The 22,298-nt window shown below is 38.6% G+C and overlaps 1 long non-coding RNA gene across 1 annotated transcript in view; it reads left to right on the top strand.

The window, feature by feature from the left end:
• The window catches only part of LOC145545157 (uncharacterized), an 81,941-nt gene extending 74,776 nt beyond the window's left edge, over positions 1–7,165 (top strand). Inside the window, exon 3 of the long non-coding RNA XR_014081923.1 lies at positions 6,823–7,165. This is a non-coding gene — a long non-coding RNA (uncharacterized LOC145545157). The remainder of the gene's footprint in view (positions 1–6,822) is intronic.
• Positions 7,166–22,298: the final 15,133 nt, after the last annotated feature.

The raw sequence follows: 22,298 nt of genomic DNA, 5'->3' as shown, positions 1-22,298 counted from the left end.
ACTTTATGGTCAAACTCTCACGTCCACACATGATATATTGGAAAAATTGTGGCTTTGACTATGTAGACCTTTGTCAGCAAAGTGATGTCTCTGCTTTTTAATATGCTGTCTAGATTTGCCATAACTTTCCTTCCAAGGAGCAAGTGTCTTTTAATTTCATGACTGCAGTCACCATCTGCAGTGACTTTGGAGCCCAAGAAAATAAAATCTGTCTCTTGTTTCCACTTTCCCCTTCTATTTGCCATGAAGTGATGGAACCAGATGCCATGATCTTAGTTTTCTGAATGTTGAGTTTTAAGCCAACTTTTTCACTCTCCTCTTTCACTTTCATCAAGATGCTCTTCAGTTCTTCTTCACTTTCTGCCATATCTGTGTCATCTGCATATCTGTGGTTATTGATATTTCTCCCAGCAATCTTGATTCCAGCGTGTGCTTCATCCAGCCCAGCATTTTGGATGATGTACTAACTCCATATATAAATTAAATAGGCAGAATGACAATATACAGTCTTGTATTCCTTTCCCAATGTTGAACTAGTCAGTTTTTCCATGTCTTGTTCTTATTGCTGCCTCTTGACCCACATACTTGAGGTGGTTTGGTATTTCCATTTCTTTAAGAATTTTCCACAGTTAGTTGTGACCCACATAGTTAAAGGCTTTAGAGTAGTCAGTGAAGCAGAAGTAGATGTTTTTGTGGAATTCTCTTGCTTTCTCTGTGATCCAGCAAATGTTGACAATTTGAGTTCTGGTTCCTCTGACTTTTCTAAACCCAGCTTGTATATATAGAAGCTTCCAGTTCACATACTACTGAAGCCTAGCTTGAATGATTTTGAGTATAACCTTACTAGCATGTGAAATGAGCACAATTGTATGATCATTTGAACACTCTTTGGAACTTTGGAATCCCAATTCTTTGGGATTGGAATGAAAACTGACCTTTTCCAGTTTTGTGGCCACTGCTGAGTTTTCCAAATTTGCTGACACATTGAGTGCAGCACTTGAACAGCATCATCTTTTAGGATTTGAAATAGCTCAGTTGGAATTCCATCACCTCCACTAGTTTTGTTTATAGTAATGCTTCTTAAGGTCCATTTGACTTCAAATCCAGAATGTCTGGCTCTTTTCCAGTGACCACACCATCATCATTATAAGGGTCATTAAGACCTCTTTGTATAGTTCTTCTGTGTATTCCTGCCACCTCTCCTTAATCTCTTCTGCTTCTGTTAGGTCCCTACCATTTCTTTATTGTGCCCATCCTTGCATCACATGTTCCCTTGACATCTCCAGTTTTCTTGAAGAGATTTTGAGTTTTCCCATTCTATTGTCTTCCTCTATTTCTTTGCATTGTTCATTTAAGGAGCCCTTCTTATCTCTCTTTGCTATTCTCTGGAACTCTACATTCGGTTGGATATATCTTTCCCTTTCTTCCTTGCCTTTCACTTCTCTCCATTCCTCAGCTGTTTGTAAAGCCTCCTCAGACAACCCTTTTGCCTTCTTGCATGTTTTTCCTTTAGGATAGTTTCAGTCACTACCTCTTATACAGTATTACAGACTTCCATCCATAGTTCTTCAGGCACTCTGTCTACCTAATCTAATCTGACGTGAAGCTCATAGCTTCATTGAGTTATGCAAGCCCCTTCACCACTACAGGGCAGTGATCCATGAAGAGGCTGCCCTCTTTGGACTACCATAAATCTAGGATAGGGGAAAAAGAGGTTTTCTGAATCATGGAGGAAGAGAGACTGTGGTTTTGTTTCCTTTTTCTTCACCAGGAGGGAATTTTGACTGTGCAGTCCTTTCAGTTAGGTGAGGATGTTCCAGAGATCAGTTCCTTGAGGTTGCTATGCCTAAGAGAAAGGGAGACTGCCTTTCTTTGAATGGGCTTCTGCTTATGCAATGTATTTAAGGAACATGGTTCTGTGGAAAATATAGGTATAACCTATAAACAGTCTCAGTCTAAATAAAACAGCCTGCAATGTGGGAGACCTGGGTTCGATCCCTGGGTTAAGAAGATCCCCTGGAGAAGGGAATGGCTACCCATTCCAGTATTCTGGCCTGGAGAATTCCATGGACTGTATAGTCCATGGGGTTGCAAAGAGTCAGACAGACTGAGCGACTTTTACTCGCAACATAAGCAAATTGCCTCAAGTGAATCAATGTAAACAAAGTTACCAAAATGTAAATATACAGCTGAGAGAACATATACTATTGTATCAACCACAATTATTAAATGCAAAACAAGTGCAAATTTAAGAAATTTAGTAAATGAACTATAGTATAATAATACTTGTTATAATTAAGCAATGGGCTGTTCTTCAGTCAGTTTCTTTATTCTACCAATAGCAGGATTTTTCCTTTCAGGAAGAATAGATCACTAAAATTCATAGTGACTCTTAAATATTTGGAACAATTTAGTTGGAAATATTTCAAGACTGCACTGTCCCATGTGGTATTTTCTAACTCAATGGCTTGGGCTCATGAGCCTTATTCCCAGCAGTATCTACAATCTTACCATTCTCCTCCAATAAGATTACAATCTTACCACTGAAATAGTTGTTTAGTATTTTTACTTTTAAGGACTCATATTTTCTAAAATATTCAGCATTACTGTTTTCACACTGTTTTGAAAAGTGCATCTGATTCTGAACAAATAAAAGTATTTTGGATAAAAAGCAGAAAGGCAGTTGAACTAATACTCCATATTTAATTTTATCTGAGAATTCCTAGTTTCTTAAAACACCTTGGAAAATGCTTGTAACACAAATAAAAAGTCTTGCACTTATAGCCAGATGCCAGATAGGGTTTTTTTGTCCTTTAATATTTAAAGGATCTTTTTACATCCCTGCAGAAGAACAAGGGTGTGAAGCTCTCTCAAAGACTGAGCTTCATATTTCCTAGCCCTAGCATTTTCTTGGTTACTGCTGGCTCTGAGCTCCTGCCTTGCTAAATTAATTAAACTTGGGAATCATATTGTATTTCTCTTGTGTTTTCCTGCTTATACATTAGTGAAACTTAGGACTTTAATTTCCTCCCCAACAGACAGCTCACATAGTATTAGTTTGCATTGAATATTTTAGAACAAAATTGGAAATTGAAGTTAAATATTCTAACTCAGTCAATTCTACATCCTTTTTTAGAGCTGTGAAATTTGAATTGGTGTTCTTTATGCACACATCTTCCCTGTAACTTAAGAAATCATTGAGACACCTGCAATATTTAGCTGCCTTCTACCTGATAAGAACATTTTAAATTTATTTTTGTTTAGCTAATGGCTCACATTTTTCTAAAGTGTTCAGCATTACTTAATTTAGGTAAGTATAGAGAACCAACAGGTCTGGTGATAGTCTCTATCCATGTCCTAAAGAAACATCATGATAAGTAGATCTCTCGTGTTCCTCTTCCATAAAACAAGCAAACCAAAAAAAGAAAAAGAAAAACCATTCAAATTTTTCGAAAAGAGATAAGATATAAAAGGGCTCTATCCATGTTTTTAGTGTTGCCTAAGGCAATGGCACCCCACTCCAGTACTCTTGCCTGGAAAATCCCATGGACAGAGGAGCCTGGTAGGCTGTAGTCCATGGGGTCGCTAAGAGTCGGATATGACTGAGCGACTTAACATTCACTTTTCACTTACAGGCATTGGAGAAGGAAATGGCAACCCACTCCAGTATTCTTGCCTCGAGAATCCCAGGGACGGTGGAGCCTGGTGGGCTGCCGTCTATGGGGTCGCACAGAGTCGGACACGACTGACGTGACTCAGCAGCAGCAGAGTATATTTAGGTGTAATGTTTTTTTTGATATTCTAGTTATTAACTCATGTACAACAGTGGGAGATTTACTCTAATCTTAATATGCAGTCCAAGTTTCTCTCTAAGGTAGAGTGTCTGTTAGAATAAAATGGTTTAAGAAGCTGTAGGAAAATGACAGGAGGAAGCTAAGGGATTCAGAAGATTCAAGAGATGAACTTGTGGAGGAAATCAGTACTACCATTATATGAGTATAAGACATTTAAAGCTAAATTTATTTCTGGGCTGAGTTGTATTACCTTCCATTTAATAGGCTCAATATGTTTAGATACAGTAGAAGCTAGGATGTTTACAGACTTGAAGAGAGGTATCCTACTTAGCTCTAAAGTATTTTAGGCTTACATAGGCTCTTTCCTTGGTGACCTGACCACATCTAACAAGGAATTAGAAGAAAAGAGGTGAGTAAACTGCACAGGTGCACACACCTTACAAATGGCAAAACTGGAATTCAAATCTAGATGATACAGTTCCAGAATCTGTACTCTTTGAAGTTCACTATTCTTCATGCTGATACTCTTTTATGTTACAATTGCAATTTTATATGTGTGCCTTGTTCACTGTAAGCAATAAAGAAAGAGTTGTTAAATAAGCAAACATTTATACATGAAAATAGAGTAAGGATGCAGGTCAGTATGGGGCGAATGGTATTTAAGTCAAGTGGAGTTATCACTGTAATGGGCTATCAGAGAAAGAGACTATGTAAAGATCCCAGTGCATAAGGAGTAAGTCAGTGTAACTGAAACTGGGTAAAATACCATTTCACTAGGGGATCTGAAATTTAGGATAGAATTTTATTTTTCAAAAGTAACCTCAAATAGTTGAAAGCATATGAAGGTATATTTGGACTTAATAAAAACTACCAAGGATTCAGCTGTGAAATGAGTTCATCAGCCAGAATCAGATAGACATGAATTTGTTCTTGTTTCTGAGTTCCAGTGCTCTTTGTATTCACTTGCTAAGGAAATATTTGTTCTGAAAGTCTATGGAGCCAGAGAATTAGAGCTAGACATCAATAATTTGTTATTGTATCATCTCAGCCTTGCATTACTGATGAATTCTGAATCAAATTCAATGCTTATGTAGAGTTCTGATGGTTGGGGTTCCTGTTTAATTGCAAACACTCCCCTCTAACATTGTTGAACAACTTCCTAGGTTATATCACAAAGATTCATTCTGATATCACATGTCTTAATAGATTAGTACAATGCAATTTATTTCATTATTTTAAAAATACAGTTTGTGAAAAATAACTGACTGGGCTGAATCCTCATTCATTATTTAATTTATTTGCTATTCAATTTATTCATTAACCATTCAGTAAGCAGTTATTTTGTTAGCTTTTGGGGATAAGGTAATGAAAAATATAGGTGCTATTGCTGTCCTCACAAAGATATTAGCATTTAATGTATAATATGAAAGATGAATTGATGAATTGAAATTTGCTGAACAAAAACAATGTTTATGATAGGGAAGACAATATAAACCAAAGTCCAGAAATGATAATAATCCTGAGGAGCTTGAAAATCTGAAAGAAGTTCACTATAAACAAATCATAGGTTTCCAGGAAGAAAGCAAGGCAGGGAGAATGGTCAGATATGAGACTGTGTAGGTTAAATAAAAAAGCAGATCAAATTACTAATTGCATATCACGTGAAGATTATCCAAATATCAAAGGATGTTACTAAAGGGGTTTAAGGAAGTGAATGATACCATTACATTTACATTTCATAAAACTTATCCACGTGTCTGTTGAAAAATTAAAAAGGATAAACAAGATGTTCTACATACATACAATGGAACATTGTTTAACCTTGAAGAAGGACATCCTGTTATATGCTACAATATGGATGAACCTTGAGGACATTAAGTGAAATAAGGTACGCACAAAAAGACAAATACTGTATGAGTTCACTTGTGTGAAGTATCTAAACTAGTCAAATTCATAAGAACAGAAAGTAGAGTGGTGGTTACTAACATTAGGTGAGGGAGAAATAGGGAGATGTTTAATGGGTAGACAGTACTTTCAGGTTTGCAAGATGAAAAATTTCTAGAGATCTGCTGCAAAGCAGTGCTACACCACTGAACTGTACACTTAAAGCTGGTTAAGATGGTAAAGTTTATATTATGTGGTTTAATACTTTATTTTTTGAGCATTTTCAGTTTTACAGCAAAATTGAGAGAGAGATTTCCCATATACTCCCTGTTCCCACACAGGCATAGGCTCCTCCATTAATTAGCATCCCCACCAGAGAGGGAACTTGTTACAATTGATGAACTTACACTGACATATCATAATCGCCCAAAAGTGAACTGTATATATAGTATTTTACAGTTTTCTTTTGGCATTGTACATTCTATGAATTTCTACAAATGTATAAGGACATGTATCCATTACTAGAATATCATACAAGTATTTTAACTGCCCTAAAAATCCTGTGTGTTCTGCCTATTTATCTCTCCGTCCTCAACTCCTGGAAACCACTGATTTTTTTTTTTAATTGCCACCATAGTTTTGCCTTTTCAAGAATGTCATATAATTGGAATCATACAATATGGAGCCTTTTCAGATTGGCTTTTTTCACTTATTAATAGGCATTTAAGGTTCCTCCATGTCTTGATAACTCATTGATATTTGTGCTGAAAGGAATTCCATGGTCTGGATGCACCACAGTTTATATATCCACTCATCTACTGGAGGGCATCTTGGTTGCTTCTGAGTTTTGGAAACTGTGAATAAAGCTTGTGTGCAGGAGTTTGTGTGGAGTGTTATTTCTATTTGCCACACTGGATATAGTGTAATATTAAAAGCCTGTGTAACAGTGATAAGACTTCTAAAAATCCAAGTGAGGAAACCTGGTAACCTGATCCTGAATAGCAATAGTGTACATGAAGAAGGGTAATCATATTCTATGTTCAGTTTTGTAAGGGGGTAGAATCTGTTTGACTTATGCTGTTTATTGCAGAATTAATTTGGATAAAGAAAGAATAATTTCACTTCTGATTTGTTTCTTTTGCAGTGTACATCAGCTGTCCACAGACCATTTGAAATACATGTTCTGATCTTAGGGAAGAAGTTTTAGGCATAAAAATACATTGAATTCTGATGAAGATAAGCAGCATTCAACAGTTACCAGTACTCTTTATATAATAGCCCTTTTTATGGCAGTAACTCACATTAAAGGTGATAACCAAACAGAAGGCAAGAATTCCCTTGGATATTGGATTACGTATTACATACCCAATCCCATATATAGGATATATTCTCTTGGACTCTGTTGGATACTGCGTGGTGGAAAGGGGCCTGTAGTTTTGAAACTCCCTGCGATGGACTTGATATTAGCTTCCCCCTCCCAGTGGAAGGTGCGTGTTTCTGACCCACTTAAGATAAATGATTGATAGTAATTGAAGATCTGGCAGGAGACGAAATTGTTTAGAGATTTTGTTGGATTAGAAATGAGCTTCAGAGAATCCTTAGGCATAGTACAATTTAAGAAATGAGTAGAAGAAAAATTTTCCTTTGCTCTTATTAGAATTACAAAGTCCCAATCATATTAGCTACCTTTTCTCTACAGCTGTTTATTTTGAAACTGAGGTTAGACGGGATAGAAATTGGGAGGAGGAACAGAGAAGGGGTGGGGAAAAGAGGGAGTTCAGTTCAGTTCGGTTCAGTCGCTCAGTCATGTCCGACTCTTTGAGACCCCATGAACTGCAGCATGCCGGGCCTCCCTGTCCATCACTAACTCCCAGAGCCTACCCAAACTCATGTCCATTGAGTATGTGATGCCATCCAACCATCTCATCCTCTGTCGTCCCCTTCTCCTCCTGCCCTCAATCTTTCCCAGCATCAGGGTCTTTTCAAATGAGTCAGCTCTTTGCATCAGGTGGCCAAAGTATTGGAGTTTCAGCTTCAACATCAGTCCTTAAAGTAAGCGTAGAATGATAGTTTCCCAATGGTACACCTAGGTGCCCTCCTAGGTAATCACAGCAGATACACAGGGGTGCTGTCAAAAAAGTTGTACCCAATAAGTTAAACAGGTAAGGAAGATTTTATTCAATACTATTGCAACAGGGAAGAGAGACTGAAGTGAACTATTAACCAAAAGGCAGGAGAGTTTTGAAGTGTGGAGGTAAGCTAGTGGAAAAGTACTGAAGGACATTAAGAGCTGGTCAAAGTAATGAGGTCATCTGTGTTTTCTAAATTAGCACATAATATTGTTAGGTTCATATTCCCCAACAAAGACTGAAAAATAGGGGCACTGTGTTTCTTTTTTTTTTTTTTTTTTTATTTTTATAAATTTATTTATTTTAGTTGGGGGCTAATTACTTTACAATATTGTAATAGTTTTTACCATACATTGACATGAATCAGCCATGGGTTTACATGTGTTCCCCTTCCTGGACCCCCCACCCACCTCCCTCCCCATCCCATCCTTCTGGATCATCCCATTGCCCCGGCCCTGAGCCCTTGTCACATGCATCGAACATGGAATGGTGTTCTGTTTCACATATGATAATATACATGTTTCAATGCTATTCTCCCAGAACGTCCCACCCTCACCTTCTCCCTCAGAGTCCATAAAATTGTTCCATGCATCTGTGTCTCTTATTCTGTCTCGCATATAGGGTTATCGTTACCATCTTTCAAATTCCATATATATGCATTAGTATACTGTATTGTTGTTTTTCTTTCTGGCTTACTTCACTCTGTATAATGGGCTCCAGTTTCATCCATCTCAGTAGAACCGATTCAAATGTATTTTTTTTAATGGCTGAGTAATATTCCATTGTGTATATGTACCAGAGCTTCCTTATCCATTCGTCTACTGATGGACATCTAGGTTGCTTCCATGTCCTGGCTATTGTAAACAGTGCTGCGATGAACATTGGGGTACACGCGTCTCTTTCAATTCTGGTTTCCTCGGTGTATATGCCCAGCAGTGGGATTGCTGGGTCATATGGCAGTTCTATTCCCAGTTTTTTAAGGAATCTCCACACTGTTCTCCATAGTGGCTGTACTAGTTTGCATTCCCACCAACAGTGTAAGAGGGTTCCCTTTTCTCCACACCCTCTCCAGCATTTATTGCTTGTAGACTTTTGGATAGCAGCCATTCTGACTGGTGTGAAATGATACCTCATTGTGGTTTTGATTTGCATTTCTCTAATAATGAGTGATGTTGAGCATCTTTTCATGTGTTTGTTAGCCATCTGTATGTCTTCTTTGGAGAAATGTCTGTTTAGTTCTTTGGCCCATTTTTTGATTGGGTCGTTTATTTTTCGGGAGTTCAGCTGCAGAAGTTGCTTGTATATTTTTGATATTAATTGTTTGTCTGTTGCTTCATTTGCTATTATTTTCTCCCATTCTGAAGGCTGTCTTTTCACCTTGTTTATAGTTTCCTTTGTTGTGCAAAAGCTTTTAATTTTAATTAGGTCCCATTTGTTTATTTTTGCTTTTATTTCCAATATTCTGGGAGGTGGGTCATGGAGGATCCTGCTGTGATTTATGTCGGAGAGTGTTTTGCCTATGTTTTCCTCTAGGAGTTTTATTGTTTCTGGTCTTACGTTTAGATCTTTAATCCATTTTGAGTTTATTTTTGTGTATGGTGTTAGGAAGTGTTCTAGTTTCATTCTTTTACAAGTGGTTGACCAGTTTTCCCAGCACCACTTGTTAAAGAGATTGTCTTTTCTCCATTGTATATTCTTGCCTTCTTTGTCGAAGATAAGGTGTCCATATGTGCGTGGGTTTATCTCTGGGCTTTCTATTTTGTTCCATTGATCTATATTTCTATCTTTGTGCCAGTACCATACTGTCTTGATGACTGTGGCTTTGTAGTAGAGCCTGAAGTCAGGCAGGTTGATTCCTCCAGTTCCATTCTTCTTCCTCAAGATTGCTTTGGCTATTCGAGGTTTCTTATATTTCCATACAAATTGTGAGATGATTTGTTCTAGTCCTGTGAAAAATACCATTGGTAGCTTGATAGGGATTGCATTGAATCTATAGATTGCTTTGGGTAGTATACTCATTTTCACTATATTAATTCTTCCAATCCATGAACACGGTATATTTCTCCATCTGTTTGTGTCCTCTTTGATTTCTTTCATCAGTGTTTTATAGTTTTCTATATATAAGTCTTTTGTTTCTTTAGGTAGATAAATTCCTAAGTATTTTATTCTTTTTGATGCAATGGTGAATGGTATTGTTTCCTTAATTTCTCTTTCTGTTTTCTCATTATTGGAGTATAGGAATGCAAGGGATTTCTGTGTGTTAATTTTATATCCTGCAACTTTACTATATTCATTGATCAACTCTAGTAATTTTCTAGTAGAATCTTTAGGGTTTTCTATGTAGAGGATCATGTCATCTGCAAACAGTGAGAGTTTTACTTCTTCTTTTCCTATCTGTATTCCTTTTATTTCTTTTTCAGCTCTGATTGCTGTGGCCAAAACTTCCAAAACTATGTTGAATAGTAGTGGTGAAAGTGGGCATCCTTGCCTTGTTCCTGACTTTAGGGGAAATGCTTTCAATTTTTCACCATTGAGGATAATGTTTGCTGTGGGTTTGTCATATATAGCTTTTATTATGTTGAGATATGTTCCTTCTATTCCTGCTTTCTGGAGGGTTTTAATCATAAATGGATGCTGAATTTTGTCAAAGGCTTTTTCTGCATCTATTGAGATAACCATATGGTTTTTTTCTTTCAATTTGTTAATGTGGTGTATTACATTGATTGATTTGCGGATGTTAAAAAAACCTTGCATTCCTGGGATAAAGCCCACTTGGTCATGATGTATGATCTTTTTAATATGATGTTGGATTCTGTTTGCTAGAATTTTATTAAGGATTTTTGCATCTATGTTCATCAGTGATATTGGCCTGTAGTTTTCCTTTTTTGTGACATCTTTGTCTGGTTTTGGAATTAGGGTGATGGTGGCCTCATAGAATGAGTTTGGAAGTTTACCATCTTCTGCAATTTTCTGGAAGAGTTTGAGTAGGATAGGTGTTAGCTCTTCTCTAAATTTTTGGTAGAATTCCGCTGTGAAGCCGTCTGGTCCTGGGCTTTTGTTTGCTGGAAGATTTCTGATTACAGTTTCGATTTCTGTGCTTGTGATGGGTCTGTTAAGATCTTCTATTTCTTCCTGGTTCAGTTTTGGAAAGTTATACTTTTCTAAGAATTTGTCCATTTCTTCCAAGTTGTCCATTTTATTGGCATATAGCTGTTGGTAGTAGTCTCTTATGATCCTTTGTATTTCTGTGGAGTCTGTTGTGATCTCTCCATTTTCATTTCTAATTTTGTTGATCTGATTCTTCTCCCTTTGTTTCTTGATGAGCCTGGCTAATGGCTTGTCAATTTTGTTTATCTTCTCGAAAAACCAGCTTTTAGTTTTGTTGATTTTTGCCATGGTCTCTTTTGTTTCTTTTGCATTTATTTCTGCCCTAATTTTTAAGATTTCTTTCCTTCTACTGACCCTGGGGTTTTTCATTTCTTCCTTCTCTAGTTGCTTTAGGTGTAGAGTTAGTTGATTTATTTGATTTTTTTCTTGTTTCTTGAGGTACGCCTGTATTGCTATGAACCTTCCCCTTAGTATTGCTTTTACAGTGTCCCATAGGTTTTGGGTTGTTGTGTTTTCATTTTCATTCGTTTCTATGCATAATTTGATTTCTTTTTTGATTTCTTCTGTGATTTGTTGGTTATTCAGAAGCGTGTTGTTTAGCCTCCATATGTTGGAACTTTTAATAGTTTTTTTCCTGTAATTGAGGTCTAATCTTACTGCATTGTGGTCAGAGAAGATGGCTGGGATGATTTCAATTTTTTTGAATTTACCAAGGCTAGATTTATGGCCCAGGATGTGATCTATCCTGGAGAAAGTTCCATGTGCACTTGAGAAAAAGGTAAAATTGATTGTTTTGGGGTGGAAACTCCTGTAAATATCAATTAAATCTAATTTGTCTATTGTATCATTTAAAGTTTGTGTTTCCTTGTTAATTTTCTGTTTAGTTGATCTATCCATATGCGTGAGTGGAGTATTAAAGTCTCCCACTATTATTGTGTTATTGTTAATTTCCCCTTTCATACTTGTTAGTATTTGCCTTATATATTGTGGTGCTCCTATGTTGGGTGCATATATATTTATGATTGTTACGTCTTCTTCTTGAATTGATCCTTTGATCTTTATGTAGTGTCCTTCTTTGTCCCTTTTCACATCCTTTATTTTAAAGTCTATTTTATCTGAAATGAGTATTGCGACTCCTGCTTTCTTTTGGTCTCCGTTTGCATGAAATATGTTTTTCCATCCTTTCACTTTCAGCCTGTGTGTGTCTCTAGTTTTGAGGTGGGTCTCTTGTAGACAGCATATATAGGGGTCTTGTTTTTGTATCCATTCAGCAACCCTTTGTCTTTTGGTTGGGGCATTCAACCCATTTACATTTAAGGTAATTATTGATAAGTATGATCCCGTTGCCATTTACTTTGTTGTTTTGAGTTCGTGTTGAAACATCCTTTCTGTGTTTACTGTTTAGAGAAGATCCTTTAGCATTTGCTGGAGAGCTGGTTTGGTGGTGCTGAATTCCCTCAGCTCTTGCTTGTCTGTAAAGCTTTTGAATTCTCCTTCATATCTGAATGAGACCCTTGCTGGGTACAGTAATCTGGGTTGTAGATTATTCTCTTTCATTACTTTAAGTATGTCCTGCCATTCCCTTCTAGCCTGAAGGGTTTCTATTGAAAGATCAGCTGTTATCCTTATGGGGATCCCCTTGTGTGTTATTTGCTGTTTTTCCCTTGCTGCTTTTAATATTTGTTCTTTGTGTTTGATCTTTGTTAATTTGATTAATATGTGTCTTGGGGTGTTTCGCCTTGGGTTTATCCTGTTTGGAACTCTCTGGGTTTCTTGGACTTCTGTGACTATTTCTTTCCTCAATTTAGGGAAATTCTCAACTATTATCTCCTCGAGTATTTTTTCATGGCCTTTCCTTTTATCTTCTTCTTCTGGGACTCCTATGATTCGAATGTTGGGGCGTTTCATATTGTCCCAGAGGTCCCGGAGGTTTTCCTCATTTCTTTTGATTCTTTTTTTCTTTTTTCCTCTCTGCTTCGTTTATTTCCACCATTCTATCTTCTACCTCACTTATCCTATCTTCTGCCTCCGTTATTCTACTGTTGGTTCCCTCCAGAGTGTCTTTTATCTCCTTTATTTCATTATTCATTCTATATTGATTCCTTTTTATTTCTTCTAAGTCCTTGATAAACATTTCTTGCATCTTCTCAATCTTTGTCTCCAGGCTATTTATCTGTAACTCCATTTTGCTTTCAAGATTTTGGATCATTTTTATTATCCTTATTCTAAATTCTTTTTCAGATAGATTCCCTATCTCCTCCTCTTTTGTTTGGCTTTGTGGGCATTTCTCATTTTCCTTTACTTGCTGAGTATTTCTCTGTCTTTTCATCTTGTTTAGATTGCTGTGTTAGGCGTGGCCCTTCTGTATTCTGGTAGTATGAAGTTCCTCTTTGTTGTGGAGGTTCCTCACTGCGGTTGGGGTTGGACAGGTGGCTTGTCAAGGCTTCCTGGTTGGGGGAGCTTGTGTCGGTGTTCTGGTGGGTGGAGCTGGATTTCTGCTCTCTAGAGTGTAATGGAGTGACCAGTATTAATTTTTGAGATGTCTATGGATTTGGTGTGCCTCTGGGCAGCCTGTATATTGATGCTCAGGTCTATGTTCCTGCGTTGCTGGAGAATTTGCGTGGTATGTCTTGCTCTGGAACTTATTGTCTCTTGGGTGGAGCTTGGTTTCAGTGAATTTATGGAGGCTATTGGATGGTCTCTTATTAATTAATGTTTCCCCTGGCTTTCAGTCTTATTCTTGCAGTAGCCTCAAGACTTCTCCTTCCATACAGCCTCAATAATAAAACTTTTAGGTTAATGGTGAAAAGATTCTCCACAGTGAGGGATACCCAGAAAGGTTCACTGAGTTACATGGAGAGATGAGGTGGGGGGGTGGGTTGAGGTGACCAGGAGGGGAAGAGGGGAATTCAAATGTGGAGAGAGCAATCTAGCCAGTAAGCACTTCCCTCTGTGCTTTCCACAGTTTGGAACCCTCAGAGTGGTTCACAGAGATACATAGAGAGGGGGGAGGAAGGTAACAGAGGTGAGCATGAGTAGAAAGGGAGGAATTAAGAGGGGAGAGAGAGATCTGGGCAGTATCCTGTTCCTGAAGTGTTCTCCGGTACCCAGAACACCCTCAGAGATTCACAGAATTGGGTTGAGAAGAGAAGGAGGAGGGTGGGAGATAGAGGTTCCCTGAGGGAGAAGAAAGAGCATCAATAGGGGGAGAGAGTGATCAGGCCAGTGATCACACTCCTGAGTAAAAATGGGTCCTAAAGATTGGGTTCTTAAATGTACAAAGTTGATATCAAATATGTAAAACAAAGATTAAAAATCTAGAGTAGAGGTTAGACTCTTATAAAACTTACAATCTAAAAAAAAAAAAAGGAAAAAAAAGGAAACAGTGTAAAAAGAAAAAAAACCAGTAAAACAGTAAAAAAAAGAAACAGTAAAAAAATGTAGAACAGGAAAAAAACGTTAAAAAAAAGAAAACACAAAAGGTATAAGATATATGTATGTAGTTTGCTTCAAAAATAGGGTTTTTTTTTTTTTTGCAAGTTAATAGTGGGTTATGAAAATGAAAGTTAAAGGTGTAATAGAGGACTTGAAGAAAAAGGAAAGAAGAGGAAAAAAAAATTTTTTTTTTTAATTAAAAAAAAAAATTAAAAAAAAAATAATAATAATAGTAAAAAATATATATATCCCGGACTTTCTCTGGAGCTGTTGTGAGCAGTGTGGGATCTGCTCAGTTTTAGATAGATCCTTATTCCTGCTTATATTTTTCAAGATCTATAGGTCCTTTTCAATGCAGTCGGTATTAACTACAGTGATCTTAATCTGTTGGCCTGTCCCTTCCAAAGCGCTTCCCTCTGTTTATTTGGCTTCTGTTTGGAGATCTCTTCAGTATCTAATTTCCGCCCTGCAACAAAGCGGTGGAGGTGATCTCTTTAGGTTCGCTTGTTCAATCGTGCTGTGGGGAAGAAGGAACACTGCAATTCTGGCGTGTGTGTGGTAAGCTCGCAGTGTCTCGGCCGCACTGGGTTCGCCCCCGCTCACGGCTGTGTGTGCTTTCCCCGTCTACCCTGCTCAGGCTTCAGGTTACTCGGCCAGGGAGCGGGCCCTGAGCTGCGTGCACTTCCCAAGTCTAAGCCGCTCAGGTTCAGGCTCCCGGTTACTCCACAAAGGCGCAGACTCGGTTTCGCCCGCGGCTTGTGGGTTTCGCCTGCGGCTTATGCCGTTCCCGGTCGGGGCTGCCCAGGCGGCCAGGAGTTTGGCGAGGGCGCTCTCCCCTGTTGGGGCGGTGCGGCTTATCACCTCCCTGGTCCCCGCCTCGGTTTACGGGCGCGCCCGGCTCCGGAGTGCTTTGTGTCGGTTCTGGGGAGCTGGTCTCTGGCTGCGACCCTCCCGGCGGCTGTCGACCCTCCGGGATCTCAGGCAGTCTTTGCTTAGAAACTGGGAGCCTGTTTGCAGTTTGGTAGGGGGTGCCCTCTCTGGAGCCGAGTTTGCCCCTTTCCGGCTCTGGCGGGCCCCGCCTGCCCGCTGTGTCCGGCGGGGGATGGGGCGGTCCGCAGCCGGCTAGCTCTCCTCTGGTATCGCTCAGTCCTTTGTTCTGTGAGCGGGCCGGCAGTGCCTTAGAGTTGGGCTTTTCGCGGGATAGTTCTCTCTCTCTCGCTGTCCCACAGTTTAGGTTACTATCTCACGTTAGCTCCCTCAGATTGCCCTCGGGGCACTCGGGCCCGGTCCTTACCCTAGGCAATGCCGCCTGCTCCTCTCCGTTCAGCCCCCACTTGCTGGTGGCGGGTGATGCGAGCGTCTGGGGTTCTTTGCTGGGAGTTGCTTTAGGCACGTAATCTGTGGATTTTATTTATTTTTTTCCTCCCAGTTACGTTGCCCTCCGAGATAAAAAATCCTCCCCCACACCCGCCGGTGAAAGGGTTTCCTGGTGCTTGGAAATTCCTCCTCTTTTACAACTCCCTCCCCGGGACGGGTCTCCGTCCCTAACTCTTTTGTCTCTCTTTTTATCTTTTATAATTTCTCCTACCTCTTTTGAAGATAATGCGCAGTTTTTGTGGAAGCCTGACGTCCTCTGCCTGCCTTCAGAAGTAGTTTTGTGAAGTTTGGTCAGCGTTCAGATGTTCTTTCGATAAATTTGTGGAGGAGAGAGTGGTCTCCCCGTCCTATTCCTCCGCCATCTTAGCCCCGCCTCCGGGGCACTGTGTTTCTTGATGGTTACATTTCAAAGGGATGGCTCCCAGGTACTTGAGAAAGATATTTCTAGGTTATAAAACTGTCAAAAATACCTGGGAGATTTACAACTCAAAGGGGAAGGGAAAGACATTACATTGCAAGTTTTCTGAAGTAAATGCTCTAATCAAGCCTCCTATTATGTATGTGCTTAGTCCCTCAGTTGTGTCCAACTCTTTGTGACCCCATTGACTGTAGCCCACCAGGCTTCTCTTCCCATGGGGATTTTCCAGGCAAGAATACTAGAGTGGGTTGCTATGGCCTCCTCCAGGGTATTTCTCCAACCCAGAGATCAAACCCAGGTCTCCCACACTGCAGCATATTTTTTACTGTCTGAGCCACCATTTTTTATTTGGGTTGCTTATGTTGTGATATTGATTTGTATGAGCTATAGTTTCTAAAGACTTGTTGAGGACCAAAGGATTCACTTCCAAGCTCACTCACATGGCTGTTAAGAGGTTTCATATAGCTGATCACAACATGGCTTCCCTACAGCAAGTGATAAGACAGAGACAGAAAGAATCAGAAGTTACAGTGCCTTTTAGCACCTAATCTTGGCAGTTCCGTACTATCACTTTTGCCATATTCTATTTTTCACACTAAACAATCTTGGTACAATGTTGGAGGAGGCTGCATACCCAGAGCCATGAATCATTAAAGGCCAGTTTGAGACTGGCCGCCACTGGAATCTAGAGGCAGGAAAAGAGAATGTGGCCAAATTCACAAATGGGTGATTTTATCAGATGGATAGTGTAAGGCGAGCCAGGCATTCAGGCAGAGAAAGATTTATTATAGGAAGAAAGAAAGTGACTGGCTTTAGAGAGAAACCAGTGCTATCCATTTATGGCTAACCCTTCTTTTACCCTATTGATAGGAAATTGTGCCCCAAAGGGAGCGGACCTTAGTTTATCTTTAGCCATAACTGGGGTCTTGTGGTCACATAGTCAGAGGGGTGTCACCCGTCAGGTGGTCACACAGTCTTGAGAAACTGGCACCAGCAGGGAAAAACAGGATATCACCTTAAGGAAAAAGCAGGATCTCACCAGGGCAATGTGCCCCCTGTGACTTCATCCCTTGTTGGTCAGATCACCACAATGGGCCATTTTTTACAATATGCTATGAACCCCTTGTAGACACTAATAGATATTGACACTTACAGACACTGACAGAATATTGAAAAAGTGAGTTAAGAACCTTGATGAGAGATTAGGTAAGCTGTTGGAATATGAAATTTGATCTAGAAATGAAAGAAAGTGAAGGATCTGTTAGGTAGGAAAGAAGCATAGGCATATTGGGGTTGGATCATAATACAGTTGAATAATTAAAAGGATAGGAGTCTGAAAATATTATTTCAAATTATTCTTTTAATAATATTTGGAGGTTATTGGAAAAGGAATTGTTAAGTCAGGCTGGCAATTGATATGGTGCGGAAAGAAAGACCATAAGTTAAATTCTGAAATCTGTATTGTATTAGAAGAGACAAGTTCAAGATGTGGAAAGAATATTTTAGTCAAGTAGATAAAGTGTCAAAGAAACAACATCTAACTGATCCCTACTCATGAGCAAATAAGAGAAACAGCCTGGAGAGTAGTCAGACTAGAGGAACTCTAGGTCAAAATTTTAGTGTTCACCAGACTTAGGACTTGAAAAGAGTTTATGTAAAGTCGTTCCCTCATCAACAAGACATTTTCTCAATTAAAAACAAGAATGAAGAACTGAAGATTTATGTAAAATTGTTATTGATATAATGGAGTTTTCAGATAACATGCCTGATAGGATTGGATAAAGAGAGGAGCAAGGTAGAGTATGATGATGGACTAAGGACTCTCAAACTGGAGAATTTCAAAGATTACAAGCATGTGAGATAAATCAGATTTAACTGACTACAAATTAAACAAGAAAAATTAATTTCAGCATCTCCCAGTCCACTGAGGGTAGGCTATGACTCTAATTTTCAACCCATTGTGGGTTTAGATAAAACCCTGGGTAGAGTATTCTGAAGAAATTCAACTTGATAGTGAATGCAAAAGCCCTAATAGTTCCTGATTTAAATGAAAATGACATATAATATTTGATGGTTAAAGTGACTAGCATTTCTGCAGCAATGGTTGAATTAGTGTATCATAATAGTCTTTGAAATGAATATGAAACTTACTAGAACAGCATACTCTACACAGTAGATGTTGGGTGCATGTGTGTGTGCTTAGTCACTCAGTCGTGTCCAACTCTCTGTGACCCTTCCGACTGTAACCCAGCACGCTCCTCTCTCCGTGGGATTTTTCAGGCAAGAATACTAGAGTGGATTGCCATTCCTTCCTCCAGGGAATCTTCCTGACTCAGGGATCAAACCCTAACAACCTGTGTCTCCTGCATTGCAGGTGGATTCTTCACCCACCGCGCCATCAGGGAAGCCCAGATGTTGGGTAAAGGGGCACTAATATAAAAAAGAAATGGTAATCCAACTGTGAAAGGTGAAAGATTTGGTGATTCTACCATATGCAAGTTTAAAATAGTTGCAGAAATTTCGTAAAGCTATTAACTTCCATTGAGCTTAGTTTCTTACTATCTTCTACAATATTTAACTTTCTGACAGTGTTGGTGGTAGTGAAGAAATGAAGAAAAGAAATTACCTATTTATGTCCACTTTTAAAGGATAATTCAAGTATTCAATCTCAATGATAACACTCATTCTATAGAATGTTCTTTGTTATCTGATATATTTGTAAACTTTGATTTTCTTGAGAGCAGAACATACATTTAATTTGTATTTGAACTTTCAGTGTCTAACATAGCACCTAGCCCATAGTAGGTGAAGAAAGGGATATTATTTTTATTGCACAATTTAAGAAGCAAAATATTTAACTAAAACTTGCCCAAGGTTACAGTCATCACTTCAAAAGGTAGAGGGAGAGAGAAAGAGAAAAGCTGTTTTCACCATAAACTTTGCTGACTCAATATTTATCCACTGTATTTATATTTTTCTCTGTATGTGTTTTTCTGTCAATTTAGTTTCATTATGCTTTAAAGATTAGATTCTAACAAAGGCAATTGAGAACTGTTCTCACTTAATTAGGAAAGAGCTATTTGAGTCCTGATCCCCACCTTGAAAATTGTCTCATAATTGCTTTTTAGAGATATAAAATACATCTGAAGATGTTATTGCTATCATTTTGCTATTGTCAGTAATTACTTAACATTAGTAAAATCACTGAGTTAAGGTAAACTTGTATACAAAAGGTTGGCAATTCCCTAGGCTTATCTTTCTTCTATAAATTATCTTTATTTCATGAAAATTTCTAGTGTTGTAAATATAATGTTGAACTAAATTGTTTGGGGACTTTTATTTTTCATTTTGTAATGTCACAAAAAGAAACATGTTTATGAATTTCTCATAACAAAGTTTTTTTTTAATGCATCACTATTTCTGTCCTTTCCACCACCCTCCATCCTCAGCTTGGAATTTCAATAGGAAAATAAAACCTACAAAATGAAAACAAAAATCAATCTTCTTTTATTTAGGAACAAGTTTAATTGCCCTTCTAAAGTAATGATTTTTACCTTAAAGCAGTGATAACTATCTTGTTGCTCTGTCAAGGCTTCTCACCTTCTTATCTTACAAACAGTTAACCTTAATAATACCCTCACTTTCAAACCCTTCCTGACTTAGGGCTCTTTAAGCACTTCTGTTAAGCTTGATCGTTTACTTACACTTGGTCTCTAATAGAGTCAGTGTCACTTTGAGGATTGTAAATGGGTTCTGCTGAAAATCAAGTTCTTCACACACTCTGAAATGAATGTGTGTGTGTGTTTTCTTTTCTAGTAATTGATAGCTGTTAAATGGATTTTCACCATGTTATTGAAGCTTCCTCTAGGCAAAATGACAGGGTACCAAATTCTGGTTTTCTTTTATTTTTTGGAGGGGTGGTCATTTCATCTTTGATAATACCTAGTGAAATGTTGATAAGTATATAAATAAGAATACACGGCCTCAAAATACCAAACTTTAAAAATATATTTTTTAATGTGGAAATTGCATTGTTAGAATCTGGAATTAACTTCTGTGCTTAGTCATTTTATCTGTGTGCATAGGTCAACTATTGTCCTAAGCTTTAATAATATGTCTAATCATTAAAGAATTATGTACTACTTATATAAATGACATTTATTTTAGAATATACCTTTTTTTTATAATTAGTAACTCCCTCCCCCAGGTGTTATGTTTGAAAATAGGAAAAATTATTATAGATTAGCTTTAAATTTTACAACTATCATTGATTTCATATTTATAAATGACCCCTTTAATTATCTTATTTTGAAAAGGAAGTACCTTCCTGGTTTTATCCCTTAGGATCTTAGCTAACCAAATCAGAATAACTATGGTTGTTGTAAGGTAAGAGTTGTGTATTTTTTTTTTTTTGCCTAAGATTGGGCTAGTTACTTATTAAAATCATTTGAGATCTTAAAATACCAAAAACAACAGTGAAAAAGTGAAAGTGTTGATCACTCAGCATGTCCAACTCTTTGTGACTCCATGGACTGTAGCCCACCAGGCTCCTCTGTCCATGGAATTCTCCAGGCATGAATAGAATGGGTTGTCATTCCTTTCTCCAGAGGATCTTTCCAACCTAGGGCTCCAACCTGGGTGTCCTGCATTGCTGGCAGATTCTTTACTGTCTGAGTCACAAGGAAAGCCCAAAGCAACAGTAGCACCTACTGTTATGTACAATGAGTACAGTATCTGTTAAGTACTCTACTAAATATTTTAAGTATTCTAACTTGTTTTATTTTCACAGTTCTGTGAGGTAAGTAGTATGAAAGTGAAGTTGCTCAGTCGTCTCCGACACTTTGCGACCCCATGGACTATAGCCTACCAAACTTCTCCATTCATAGGATTTTCCAGGCAAGGGTACTGGAGTGGGTTGTCATGTCCTTCTCCAGGGGATCTTCCTGACCCAGGAATCGAACCCAGGTCTCCTGCATTGCAGCCAGACGCTTTACCCTCTGAGCCACCAGGGATTAAAAGAAGAGGAAGTAAATCCTCAGAAAAGTTAATTTTCTCAGTGTTCAATTCAGTTCAGTTGAGTCACTCAGTCGTGTCCAACTCTTTGTGACCCCATGAATCGCAGCATGCCAGGCCTCCCTGTCCATCACCAACTCCCGGAGTCCACTCAAATTCATGTCCATCGAGTCGGTGATGCCATCCAGCCATCTCATCCTCTGTTGTCCCCATCTCCTCCCTCCCCAAATCCTTTCCAGCATCAGGGTCTTTTCCAATGAGTCAAATCTTCGCATGATTGGAGTTTCAGCTTCATCAGTCCTTCCAATGAACACCCAAGACTGATCTTCTTTAGGATGGACTGGTTGGATCTCCTTACAGTCCAAGGGACTCTCAAGAGTCTTCTCCAACACAACAGTTCAAAAGCATCGATTCTTTGGTGCTCAGCTTTCTTCACCATCCAACTCTCACATCCATACATGGCTACTGGAAAAACCAAAGCCTTGACTAAACGGGCCTTTGTCCACAAAGTAATGTCTCTGCTTTTTAATATGCTGTCTAGGTTGGTCATAACTTTCCTTCCAAGGAATAAGCGTCTTTTAATTTCATGGCTGCAATCACCATCTACAGTGATTTTGGAGCCCCCCAAAATAAAGTCTGACATTGTTTCCACTGTTTCCCCATCTATTTGCCATGAAGAGATGGGACCAGATGCCATGATCTTAGTTTTCTGAATGTTGAGCTTTAAGCCAACTTTTTCACTCTCCTCTTTCACTTTCATCAAGAAGCTTTTTAGTTCCTCTTCACTTTCTGCCATAAGGGTGGTGTCATCTGCATATCTGAGGTTATTGATATTTCTCCCGGCAATCTTGATTCCATCTTGTGCTTCTTCCAGCCCAGCTTTTCTCATGATATACTCTGCGTATAAGTTAAATAAGCATGGTGACAATATACAGCCTTGACGTACTCCTTTTCCTATTTGGAACCAGTCTGTTGTTCCATGTCCAGTTCTAACTGTTGCTTCCTGACCTGCATACGGGTTTCTCAAGAGGCAGGTCAGGTGGTCTGGTATTCTCATCTCTTTCAGAATTTTCTACAGTTTTTTTGTGATCCACACAGTCAAAGGCTTTGGCATAGTCAATAAAGCAGAAATAGATGTTT

This window comes from Giraffa tippelskirchi, chromosome 4, assembly GCF_054371585.1.
Source record: "Giraffa tippelskirchi isolate mGirTip1 chromosome 4, T2T-mGirTip1v1.2.pri, whole genome shotgun sequence".
In the NCBI taxonomy this organism is placed as follows: domain Eukaryota; kingdom Metazoa; phylum Chordata; class Mammalia; order Artiodactyla; family Giraffidae; genus Giraffa; species Giraffa tippelskirchi.
The sequence above is the reverse complement of the archived record's forward strand: the minus strand, read 5'-3'. Positions and strand labels throughout refer to the sequence as shown.